Genomic DNA, 13,254 nt, shown 5'->3' with positions numbered 1-13,254 from the left:
AGAGGGTTTTCAGGGTGACAAGGAGTAGGTCATGATAATATGACTGCCTGTTTGTTGGTGCTGTAGGTTGCCATAGCTGTGGTTTGTATGGTTGCATATCCAATTTGACTCTGGACTGGGTCTGTGCATGAATGCTCACCTCAATTCTGGGCATTGGTTCATTGTTTATCTTGTGTCTGTCATCAGGAAAATTAGATTCCAGATAAGCAGTTAATTAAAAAAATCCATATTGTTTCAAATGAAATTAAGATGTCAAAACATGACAATTTGTTGATTTTGACATTTTCCCATTTTTCAAAGTTACTATAATCTCAGTGCCACTGTAGTTGTAAAGTTAATAGTCACTGCATCTTTGCAGCCTGTAGTATTCCTGACAATAGTTTTGAAATATTCAGTTTTTAGTTCTTGTTCTTTTCTTTACTCTCTGTTATCATCCCTTTCACTCTGCCTAGCTGATACTTAACTGGTCAGATATGTTCAAAGAAGCCAGAATCCTGAGTTAACTTTAAAAAAAAAAAGCTTTGTATGTGTGTGTGTGTTGTTTTCCCTCTCGGCTTTGACAGGAGAGTGGTATTAATGAGGTTCTATGGAAGTGAACAGTCGGCTCAGCTAATGGGCGCTAGAGGGAGAGATTTTGATTGAAAGATGGAAAGAACTTAAACATATGGAGGGAATGAAGATGAGAGGGGAGTGAACGGCAGAAAATCTGGATGAGATATAGAAGCAGTGAGAGAATGGAAAGGGAAAAAAAACATAGGGGAGTAAATAGAGGCGCATGGAACGAGCAGACAAGACAGTGAGAGATATTGATTTACAAAGCAGTTTTCAAAACAAGGTTGCAAACTCCAATTAGGACACAAACCAATCCAAAACAGCACTTTAAACTACATAAAAAGTGTAAACTTTAAACAGCATAGCGTTGTATCTGCAAGCAGTATCTTTTTTTGGTGGGAAAAGGGTAAAATAACTTTTATTTACTCATTGATGCGCTTTAACAGGCAGGTGAAAAGGGCCATGAAGCTTCAAGAAAACATCAAAATGGCTCTTTTCTGTCCGTCCCTCCCAAAGTTAGTTGTTGGTGACGGAAGGTAAGTAGGGCATAGAGGAAAGAAGAGAAGGCATACATTCAGCTAAAGAGGTTAGTGGTTTAGAGGTGACCCTGAATCTGCTCCATGCACTTGATAGACAGAAGCTGAAGGTGGACTGTGGCCCCCTCCCGGCTTCATCAGGCCCAGGAAGACCACCTGCTGCTGAGTAGAATGAATATGTATTAATACACCGCATGAGCACACGCGCACTGAAAAATGTACAGTAGGCCCACAGCCATCATCAAGTAAGGATTTAGTCACTTACACATACATTAGGATGGTTTTAACATGCAGATGGATCCAGGCATGTACGTGCACATAGACAGGCCAGGCATATTCAGCTGGAGTCATCCATAAGGTCCAATGTCAGTAACACATCCTGAGGCTGTCCCTTTTCTGCCCTGCATCTCTTCTGCTGCTGTCTTCCCTTCCCTTCTACTTCTTCCTGCTATAGGTTGTTCCACCTCTCTTCTCTCTTCCACCAATTCTCTCTCTCTCTCTCTTTTATTCACTTTGCTCCCCAGGGACATCTGTTGTCCAAAGGGAATACGCCTCCCTCCACTCTCTGGTCATTCACTGTGTCCTCTGCCGTCAAATAAAGGAATTTTCCGCCTCTGCTTTATGTGTCTGACTGAATGCGTGCTAGTATTATCCACACTTGTTTTCATCTGCCACCACCTTCTCCCTGTATCCCATTACTCTCACTGCTCGCTGTTAAACAGGGATGTGGTCAGGAATTATAAATGAGGGGAGGTTGTAGCCTATGTCCAAAAAAAACAAAAATCTCCTGGATCCTGAAAAATAAGCAACAAATAACCACAATAAGTAGTAATCCCTTTCAATTAAATAAGCTAAGAACATTTTTCTAAATATGAGAATTTTTAAATCATGGTTGAGAGTCTTTAAACCGTAGTTTCTGCCTCTGTTTTATCATGACAAGCAAGCCCTCTTAATTGTTTGCATCTGTTTAGGGACAAAATTGTAACAATGTTGTTCTTGGCTTATCCACAATCCTTCCTCCCTCTTCCTTCATGTATGTTTTTATCTTTCTTTCTCTACAAGCACCACAGTATCCTCTCTTATTTTCATCCACAGCCTCTTTTGTCCCCATGTTCCCATTGTTCTCTCGGCATGCCCCCTGTTCCAATCTTGGCTTAGACTTCCCTCATACATGCCCCCCATGTCTCGGTAATGAACCTCCAGCTCTTCATCTCTCCTTCGTCTTCCCCTGTGTGTTGGACATGACAGATGACTGGGGACCTCCAGAGGTTCGCTCCCCAGGGCTCTAGATAAAGGCAGCTCCAACCTCAAGATGATCAATCAATCAGTTTACACCGCGGGCGTCTGATCAGCCAATTAATCAATCTCGGAGCTAGCAGATGTTGTTGCTGTCCCTCAGCAAAGGAGCTGGCAGTGGAGTGGTGGAGGTGGTGTCTCCAACAAAAGGCTGAGGGGCTTGAAGTGTCTGTGGGTAGAAAGGAAAGTAATTTTTCATGTTTCTACCAGGATTTCAACCTTTGTGGGTTCACTACTCCCATTTGTTTTTGCTGGAGGACCATGTCTTTCCTAGCTTTTCCCATGCTGTTCCCTGCTTTTCAATCCTGAGCACATCGAGAAATAAGCATGGTACTATTTATCTTTAATGAGCTTATGATTACCATTAGCCATACTGTTTATACGCTTGCCTAAAGTAAATTGGCATATTTTTGAAACATCTGCAACAATTTTGGAAAAGGGTTAAGGGGTAGTAAATGTAAATGTATGAGTGGGCTGACACCGCTGTCCCAGCATCATTAAGGCTTGCTGGATCAGGTCAAGACCTCTGTTGACCCCCGTTCACAGTCAATGAGCTACAGACTCCACAAGGACACTTCATTTTAATGCGTCCTTAAACAGCCAGCACGCACAAACATTGAGACACCCACACTCACCACCTACACCTTTTGCCCCATCATCCCTGTCCTGGCCTCTTGGTCCCTGTCCTGGGTAGGTCAGCCCTCTGACCTGCAGGGTCACCAGATCATTACTCACTGTGCTAAGAGATCCCCAGGGAGAGTAATTCTGTCTGCAGCCTGTGGCAGTGATGCCTTTTTCAACCAGGATTCTCCATGCGTCAGTCATTTGTCTGCTAAAGATCAAGTTACCAGAGTTTCTAAATGTAATCAAGAGTGTCTACATAATGACAAACCCTGATATGTGTGCTAACACAGGGATTTGCAGAACAAGATTTTACTCAAAAAGTTATTTTTTTGTTTGAAACATGCAACAATAAGATGCAATCAAATGAAAACTTATAAACATAAGTCATTTGTACTGACAATTAACTTATTCATTGAGCAGTTTTGATTATCTGCCACACTGACATACTGTATACCAACAGACACCTGCTAAGCAGCATCTGCACACTGCTGTTGTTGCTGGCTTGTACGCTGGATTCCTTTCTGAATTTCCACAGCGTGAGCTAGTGTCACTGGTCATACCACATACCCAGTTGGGAAAAGGACAAAACAATGTATGGAAAAGTAGGTAAATCCTTAAAGTATAGTGGTCAGAATGTTGATGCTTGAGTCAGAGCTTCTCTGCCACAGCCAGCTTGTTCTCAGTGATTAATGACACCACTGCTTCTTTTGACTTCATTGTTCCCAGAATGCTACAATATTCCTTTGTGACAGGGAGGCCATGCTGTCAAGTTTATCTTGGAGTCTAAGATGCTTGTAACTGATTCAAATCCAGTTGGCAGACTTTATTGCATGTCAAAGGCACCCTCTCTCTCCCCATGTATTCTGTTGCTTTCTTCTGTCAAACAAAGGCTAATTTAACTAACCTTTTATGGTTTATTTATTTTTATTATTATTCTGGTAGTATCATCAACAAATCAACTCTTCAACTGAGCCTCATCCATTACAGAATGACAATTAGGAGACTATGCATCCAATACTTAAACATGACAAATCAGATATCATATAATATCTTGTTGCTGGTCTGTGTTGCCTTCTTACCACAAAGTAGCTCTATCTTAAGAGATCAGTATACTTCAAATGAAGTACTTGGATCATCAAGCACCTTTCCATCTTTGCATTTGGGGGGGCTGCGTCCAACAGTTTTTATAACTTTCCGAAATCACCCAACAAGCATGCCACCTCCATGCAGTGATTGGTGTGTGGAGTTCAGAAAATTGGCAGGATTTGGACTTCTCTCAAGCTGTGTATTTAAACAAGTGCAATAAGTCCAAGGAAAGATAGTCCAAAAGTATCACCCTACCTTCAAGTTTGGCTGTTTTGAACAGCTGTAAACGCTGTAAAGTTTTACCATAGACTTCACACGTTGCACAAACAAGTTTGTTTCAAGCAAACCCCAGCCTTCAGCTCAACTTGGTTTCAGTTTCATCACGTTACAATAACTGAACTGAAGGATTGAAACTCTCAAGGGTTCAGATGAATCAAACCAAACAGGATAGGTGTGACATACACAAAGATTTGGGCAATGTGGGCAGTTAGTTAAGTATTGAAGTTTAAGTTTCACGTTATTACGATATGTCTTTAAGGTATATATCCAATCAAGTACCTTTAGTACCTTACCTTTTCTGCAATTTCCCCAAGATACAAGCTGAATCCAGACTCACTGGCCCAACGGAGGAAAAAAAATCTCAACACTGAACCCTGTAGCAGGGTTGTAATGAATAAAAAGTCAAATTTTTCTAAGGCTATGTGTGTGAATAAGTGTTTAACAGTGTGTTTGTCCTTAAGTGTTATCAGTGAAGGTTAATCCCAGTAGCTGACCACACTATATCTGACATCGCCCATAACCTACCACCTCCTGTGGAGACTAATACTTGTTCTTGGACCTAAGTGTTATTGCCGCTCTGTAAAACCCCACAATGCTAATTAACCAACTAAATTGAATGGATTCCAATAGAGTTTTACACTTACTGCCACCAGTACGTATGTTTTATTAGTGACTGTAAAGGTCAGTGCTCGAAGTGGGCCATTACTTCCCAGTATGCAGTGCCGACACTTCTACATTGTACTCTTTGGTGCACCGTGAATTTTGTCTTGTGCACCAGCACTTTTCACAAGCTGCCGGTACCTGGCACGTAGCTCTGGGTGAAGGCCTCCTTTTTCGCTGGATCATCCAGTGAATAGCAGTCAGTGAATATTGTTTCAAATGTGACTACGCGACCAATAAAAATGGAACAATTGTTGTTTCTTGCTTCGTGTTTACCATATGATGATGATAGGTCAGATTTTTTGAGTGGCAGTGCATTTCGCAAATGCCAGATCGTGAGCAGCCCCTCCTCTTTCACTTAGTTTACAGCCCACGCATTGCACAAAAGAACAGAAGCCTACTTTCCACTAGGTAGCTGCTTTTATGTAGGTTAAGATAAAAACCATAGTGAAACAAAGCAATTTGCTTAAGTTTGTCACAAAAAAACGCAGTGAGGAGCAGGAGGAAGAGACTACTCTTGAGTCAAGTTTCTCCTCTTTAACAAGTGCCAAGTTGCGACACATACGTGCCTGCTAATTCAGCCTTTTACTCGTCAGCAGCAGCATGTGATTCTCTTTTCAACTGGCAGTTGGATAAAAACTGGCATCAGGGCATCAATAATGACATACAGACTGAACTCTTTGTTCCTGCTCTCCTTTGAAAGAGACTGAATCATTGGCCTGTAATGAAATAATTTCAGTGTTCAACACCAAGCCCTGTTGCCTCCTTCTGTAATCATCAAAAGTAAGATAATTTACAACTTCAGACTGTAGTGGCCTATTGCTTATTTCATAATATTGTTTATTTGGTATAGTTTTTGTCGGGTGGATTTTATGCTGATGTTGCTGCGTCTACCATGTGTGTGTGAGTGGTTTACAGTATGTGGCCGTGGTACCAGGCTATATGATGCTGTTAATGTTCATTTTGGTGCCTGTAACATTACCTCTGATGATGCTTGTATGATTAATCTGTGGTGCATTCAGGCAAGTATAGTTGTAATGGCCTGTTTATGTTAACATATGCGTTTCAGAACCTAATAGCAGCCTATTATTGGTCTTGGACAGGCTAGGCCCACCTGATTTTCTCTGTGCCAACCGACACTGTGACTTCTGCCTACGCTACTGGCCGGTACTCTTTTCTGCCCTCTCAATATCAGCTTCTCGCGGCGATTCATAATGGCCCTAAAAAAAACTGCATTACCCAGGGGCACTGCGTGTCGCTCACCTGTTCCCGCCTACCTGCTTTTCTCTGTCGGCACACACTAAAGCTAGTGTACATAGTTATTTTTTACTCTAATAATTCAAACGGTTGTCCCCTTGATTAAATACATTTATGTTGTGAACATCAGCAATATCTCCTAGTATCTTATATCAGAAATTCAGAATGTAATACTTACTGACTTGCTGATACCAGCCGATACACACACCAACATGTGAATAAGTGGAGTACTGGCACTTATTTTTTTCTACTTCAAGTGCTGTTAAAGGTAATGCTTAAGACTGCCAGTAAGGCCTGTGTAAGGTGATATTATTATATACTCCATCAGTTGGATTTGATCTGCTAGTGATAGCCTTTAAAGATTTGCAATGGTTTTATAGGCAGTTACGGGATGTGCCGAGATTTGTGGGAGGGATGTGTGTCTGAAACAGTGTGTGTATGTGTATGAGCTTTGTATGGTGTTGTGTGTGTGTTTTTTGTCAAACCCCCCTTTTACATTATTCTCCTATTGCCAAGCTTGATATGACAGTTCTCACAACAACTGTCAAAAAAACCAATTTCAACAATTTTGTCATCCATATTCCATCCACACTTTGACCCATCTCTGTGCCTCCTTTTCATCTTCTCTACCCCATGAACTTCCCCTCCCCTCCCTTCCCTCCATCCATCTCTAACCTTCCACATGCCACCTAAACCTCCGCCATGCCAATTAACACCAAAGCACGGTCACATTGTGCTGCCCTTTGACCCCCTGCCTGGCTGTCAGAGCACACAGGACCCGAGGCCTGCGGCTTCAGTATTAGTTTGTCACAGGGCCCTGTCGCGCAGGTCTGTGATAGATGGGCCCCGTTGAGCAGCTCTGACCGACCGTGCTGCAGCACTCACTTGGTTGGTGTGAGGGAGCATTGATTATGATGCTACTCGTGACAGGGGTGAATCAGGGCTGAGCTGATGGTGGCAGGGGGAAGACAAAAGAGGCAGAGGTTATGGATGAGGTGCTGTTAGTTAATGTGATGAGATTTGATTTGTGCTCTATCGATCATGGCATCTTGCAAGATTATTTTCATCTAGCATGATTTATAAGCATGTAGTGGGCACACAGTGTAACAGTAAGTCACCTCATTATTTTACAATGCAGAGGTCTCCATCATTGAGGTGTGAAATGAAAAATGTATTATGTACAGACTTGCTAATAGCCATAATCTTATTTTTTCTGATTAAGCAATAAAGAGTGTTTTTTTTTTAATAGAAAAATTGTGGTGCTGAGCCTAAATGAGTGCCTTTGGCAAATTGGTACTGTGCACCTATCATAAATCCTGTTGTTTAGGTCAGGGCTTCCCAATCTGTGGGTGGGGAGCCTCCAAATGGGTTGCACTATAAATTTGAGGGGGTAATAAGCTGATGGACAGGACAGGAGTGAATCAAAAACTATTAGTCCCACACAAAATTATGTTCAGGTTTTTCTGACTTTTCTCAAATTATTTATTGTAAAAAAAAAAAAAAAAACTGGACTGCTTTCTCCTGAATTGCTGTCAGAGCATTTCTTCATTTTAAGGGGACACAAGCCAAAGATGTTGGGAACCACTATATGATATTGTATTAACTCCTTTAAATGTCCTAAATTTAACAAGGACTCGCACTCAAATGCATCAACATTTTATACACATACTCACACATGTAGTTGCCCTAAGCCTGCTGAACGCTGCAGGCTGGAGTTATTCTTATTTCCTTCCCTTTGGAATGCTTTAAAGATAAAAAAAGCAAGTGTCAGAGAACACTTTAAAATGAAAAAGCAGGTGAGGAAGAAAATAGAGCATATGGGAGCAAATCAGTGGGAGAACAGGAGGTGGGTGGGGGCGCCTGACGCAGCAAAATCCACCTGTTTTCATCGCTCTTCCATCCTCCCCACTCCTGCTCTCTTCCTCCTCCTCTCCTCCACCCTCGCTCACAGCTCAAACTGCGGCAGTCGGCTAATTAAAAAACATGGCTGTCCTTAATTATTCAGCGGCTGGCTAATTGATATTCACAGAGGCGTTCACCTCGCCTAAACGATCCGTTTAATCTGACCGCCACACTCTCACTGTCACCTGTCACCCTCGGCCATTGTGCAACTGTACTTAATAAGAGACCAGGGGGAGATGGATACAGGAAGGAGAATGTAAAAGTTTGCTATTGGTGCTAATGTGGTTTCCTGGGCTACAAACAGTAGCGTGTAGACTTTGTGCCCTGTGGGAGGGTATTGTTGTGAATATTTGTATTTTTACAGGGTTATTTTTTCCCCTTTGTCAAGGGTTGCTTGCAGCACAGGAAAATTAGACTGATAGAGGCAGAATTAGAATTTGCGAATTAGCCTAAATCAGTTACATCATGCTCATAAAAACACTGTTTTGTCGTGTGTTTTTCATGATAGTGATTTATAATCATTTTTCACATCCACTAAGATATCATTATCTGTAAAAAATGTAGATTTCAAAGCTGAAAACTTGCAAGAACCTCAGATGTCCCCTTCCCCCCCCCACCCCATTTCCTCCACTTTACTTCTCTCTTTCTTTCCATACGTTGTGATCGATTTGGCCCAGGCTCCATGTCCCATCGAACAGCCAGTTCTCCATTCTTGACACCTCCAATGATAAATCACCTTTTATTGTCCTCCCTCTCTTTGTCTCTTATCTCTCTATTCTTTCCACTCTCAAGTTCACTTCTATTTGCTTGTCTAATTTTGCTCTGTTCATCCTCTACCTCCCCCCAATCTTACTCCTGCTCTCGTCCTCCAGCCGCGACCGCCTCTTCATTAGGGGAACAAAAGGTGTATGGGCAGTGGTGAAGTCTGTCCCATTGTTTGGCCTTTAGTATGATTAGATTATCTTTAAAGTCCGCTGAATGGGGTTAATCAGTCGGAAGTAATCCTGACATAGTGTGTGTGTCTGGGCCCGTGTGCGGTGTCAAAGAGGAGGGCCAACCTGCTCCTATGGAAATTCAACACATGCACATGTGCATGTACGCACAGACATACGCATACACACACACACAAAGTGAGCAAAAAAAAAGAAAATCCCTGGGTACACATTTCTGTCACAACCTCTCCTCTTTTAATGACCCCTTTAGTCTCGCCTTCAGCACACATTTATCTTTCCACCCGCTCTCTGTGGGTACAGCTGCTCCGGCTGGTGTATGTGTGTGTGTGTTTGCGTGTGTAGATGTGTGTGTTTCAGATCAGTGTCTGAGCTGTTGTTTGTGTCTCGGCGTCTGTATGCTTTTGTCTCTTTCTGCACAGCCTAAATTCGTAAGTCGCGACCCATCAGCGTAACATTGAGTTTGGACACACTTGTGACAGTACACAACCCCCTGCCAATCCTTTCCTCTGTTTCCCTCTATCCTATCATCCCTCTTCCATTCCTCCTAAATTGAGCTGTTGGTGGGTGACAGCTTTTTGGCACCTTGGCCAACATAATCCAGTCTCTCAAAACTTTGCCAATCTACCCTAGAACTAGGGCTGCCCTCAACCAAAGGTTTTCCTAGTCGACTAATAGTCATTAGTTCAAGTCATTAGTCAATAAGTCGTCACACGTTTATGATATTAATTTATTATTTAATTTTTTTGGGGGGGGGGGGGGGGCATCAGAAAATGGTTTGGGTCGATGGGCTGAGAAAGAATATTTTAAATAACATTATTAACATTGTGCTACATTACAAAGGAATACAAAACCGTAATAATGACTCTGTTAATGACAATGCTAACCGCAAAAGTGCTAACAGTGATAATTCTGAATGTGACAGAACAACCAGCAAGGAGACCGAGTTACAATGTCAGGAAAGTGCCGAAGCTGACAGATATTTCCAGAGGAATCAGTGCTTCTGTTATCACAGCGGTAGTCTGAACTTCATTGGTCACCTTGGCGGGGTGTTGCCACACGTTGCCACTTCCTTTATCCATCATTTTAAATGAAAAGCCCTCTAGCATTTCATACATTGACCTCATTTTGGGAAGGTGCAGCTCCCGAATGGAGTTTGAGGTTGTTTTTTCCCTGCAACTAAGCAACCAATGAAAACTTTGTCGACAAAGACTCTTCTCATGGAATAATGGTTCTAGGTAGGGACAGCCCCACCTAGATTGCATGCTTGGAATCGATAGTACATTTAGAGTAATAATAGCACTACTTCTAGTGTACTTGCAGCATACTTCTAAGGATGCACTTCAGGATATATACACCCAGGAGTGTTGGTGAGTCTAAAATTGCTGTCATTTACGCTGAAGTTCAACTTGATCCCATCATGAAGGGCAGGCGGTTTTAGCTTTTGTGTAACACTGGCCACGCAATAGCACTTTAGACCTGCAAGGAGACACAATGGAGACAATTGTCTGACCGCAATAATAAGACTGGTTAGGTTGTGCTGAGGACAGCAGAGACAGCAGCAACTTGGTCTTGGAGTTGCTTTGTTCAGTGTTGTCAGGAATGTGATAAAGTGGTGCTGTAGAAGTTTTCTTTCCCTATATCTGGCCCTGGAGATGATGTGTGTGTGTGTGTGTGTGTGTGTGTGTGTGTGTGTGCAGGTGTTTGCCTGTGTTGGTTGCTTTCAGCCTTGTGCATATTGGGGTAGCTCGGAGCATCCCCTTCTTTGACTTTGAAACTTCCCCCACTCATCTGAGGCGAGGACAGCCCCTCGGTGACACTACTCTGCACTCCTCATCACAATGCATAGAGCACGCAGCTCCGCTTGCAGTGCGTTGAGTAGTAGAACACAGATGGTTATCAGTGTGGTTGAGATTGGATGGGGTAATGCAATTTTTTCCCATACGTTGTATTCTCTATACTCTCTGTCTCCTTCAACATCCCATAGTGCTTAGAGCAAAGGCTTCAAGGCTGCATCTCCATGGCTTCTCTCCCATAGGATAGTCCTCTGCAGTTTTTGAATGTATGTAAATGAGCACGAGTGCATACACAAGAAGAGTCTAGGATATATTAAGTACTATACATATATACTGTATGTGTATGCATTGGCGTGTGTGTGTATATGTCAGTGAGAAAGGACTGTTGGGGAGATTGAGAGACTGAAGTGTGAGTATTCAAGCAGAACAGTGTGGCAGCCAGTCACCCCTAGCCTCTGAATACTAAACCTTTCCAAATGTCATTTTGAAGAAGTTCATGGATGAATCAGTGCCTCTTTACACTCTTTCTTCGTCTCTCTCTCACTTTCTTTTAATGCTTCCCTTATTCAGGAGATTGGACGTAAGGTAAGTCTTTGCCTTCCAACGAATCTCTAATTTTTCCTTGACTCCAGACTTCTCTCTCACTGTTTCTGCATGATAGAATTTTGTAGAAAGAAAGAATGTCTTACCTTTCAGTTTCTTTGACATGTTACATTTTTCTTTCTACCTGGTATTTCACCTGTTTCATATTTTGATGATCCCTTCTTACAGCTCTCTTGCCCCAAATGCTTTGTAGAATTACATATGAGATTTCAGCTTGTTTCTGAAGACTTAGGGCGTTTTCACACCTATAGTTCGTTTGCTCTGGTCCAGATCAGTTGATGAGTTGGTGAACTTGGTGTGTTTTCCACTTGGTTTGGTTTCTTTTCACACAGAGAAAAATCTAAGCGAGCCAAAATGCGGAACCACAAGCCACTTGACTCATTGATCATATGTGTCTGGAGCAGGTCCTGAAGGAAGTCCACTGGCCAAATCGTTGTACTACATTGTGCGAGTCCAGGTCCAACGTCGATTCATTCTTCAACTATGCAAAGCTCACATGGCTACGGGAGCTGTTTCACTCAAACTTGCGCAGTACACCTAGTAGTCGGGTTGGATCGAGGTGGGATCACATTCCCGCCACAAACAAAGTGCTCCAGTGTTCATTTGGGACCGGACCAAGACCATCTCCTCTAAAGGGTCTCAGTGTGGTTGTTTTGGTCTGCACCTGAGTGCGATTACTGTGTTTGGACGTGCCCAAACAAATTGCCCAACAGTCTAGAGTTCGATTTAACCAGACTAAAAAGTGCAGGTGTGAAAACACCCTAAAGGGTCTCTGTGCGGTTGTTCTGGTCCGCATCAGAGTGTGATTACCGCGTTCACACCTGTCCAAATGAATCGCACCAAGGGAGAAAACGAACCACAGTTCAATTTAACCAGACTGAAAAGTGCAGGTGTGAAAACACCCTTATTAACGTAAGGGAACAGAAATACAAAATGCTTTTGGTAGGGTCCTAAATTTCAGTGAAGCTTTCAATAACAAGTCTCTGTCTTGTTCAAAGATTTTACATCTCTTTCCAATTTATATATATTTATACTCATTTTAAGTTAGTTAAGAATACCACAAATGCTTATTTTCCTCTAATCAGAACTTTCAGAAAATATATCTTCAGCTTAACATTAAAACCACTGGTAATACAACTTAAATAAATGTGTCAAATGACATCATGACAACACTACAAAACCCAATTCCACCAATCTATAAATCCAGTTTTATCACTGTTATCATCCACAGCCATCAATATACCCGTAGGCTTTGACATGTAGCCTAAATGATTGAAACATTTCTGGTCATCAAAACTGTTGTATCTGTAATAGAAGTTAAACTTCTATCACTATTTATACAATTTTCATTTTGATTTCAGTCATTAATCCTCAATCCCAATGTAAAGGTCAGATTTTTTTTTTTCTCTCTGGTAGCAGATACATCCAGGTCTTATCTGTCCTGTACAGTATATCACCCAGAGAGTCAGTACGTTTAGTGAAGGTCACAGTAGAGGGGAGGACAGTGAAGATAGGTAGGGCTGGGTAAATATATACGCCTGACTATGGGGCTCATTCGTACTGAGAACTGATGATATCCTCTTGGCCTGATAGTGGTCTGGTGGAAGATTGAACAAAAGAGGACAAAGAAGCGCATACAGTACACGATCAGTCTCACACACACATAGACACACAGGTGTATTTGTGTACGAATATGTGCACATATTCCAAATA

General features: G+C 42.2%; 1 protein-coding gene and 1 long non-coding RNA gene across 6 annotated transcripts in view; one reads left to right on the top strand and one right to left on the bottom strand.

The window, feature by feature from the left end:
- The window catches only part of chchd3a (coiled-coil-helix-coiled-coil-helix domain containing 3a), a 72,100-nt gene that overhangs the window by 30,068 nt on the left and 28,778 nt on the right, over positions 1-13,254 (top strand). The gene's annotated exons all lie outside the window — the stretch shown is intronic.
- On the bottom strand, positions 1,000-3,661 carry LOC121891098. Its single transcript, XR_006094036.1, has 4 exons — positions 3,473-3,661; positions 3,020-3,216; positions 1,354-2,553; positions 1,000-1,247 (listed from the first exon to the last, which is right to left on the bottom strand). It is a non-coding gene; the product is annotated as an uncharacterized LOC121891098 (long non-coding RNA).

The sequence above is a fragment of the Thunnus maccoyii genome, chromosome 23 (assembly GCF_910596095.1).
Source record: "Thunnus maccoyii chromosome 23, fThuMac1.1, whole genome shotgun sequence".
Lineage (NCBI taxonomy): Eukaryota > Metazoa > Chordata > Actinopteri > Scombriformes > Scombridae > Thunnus > Thunnus maccoyii.
The sequence above is the reverse complement of the archived record's forward strand: the minus strand, read 5'-3'. Positions and strand labels throughout refer to the sequence as shown.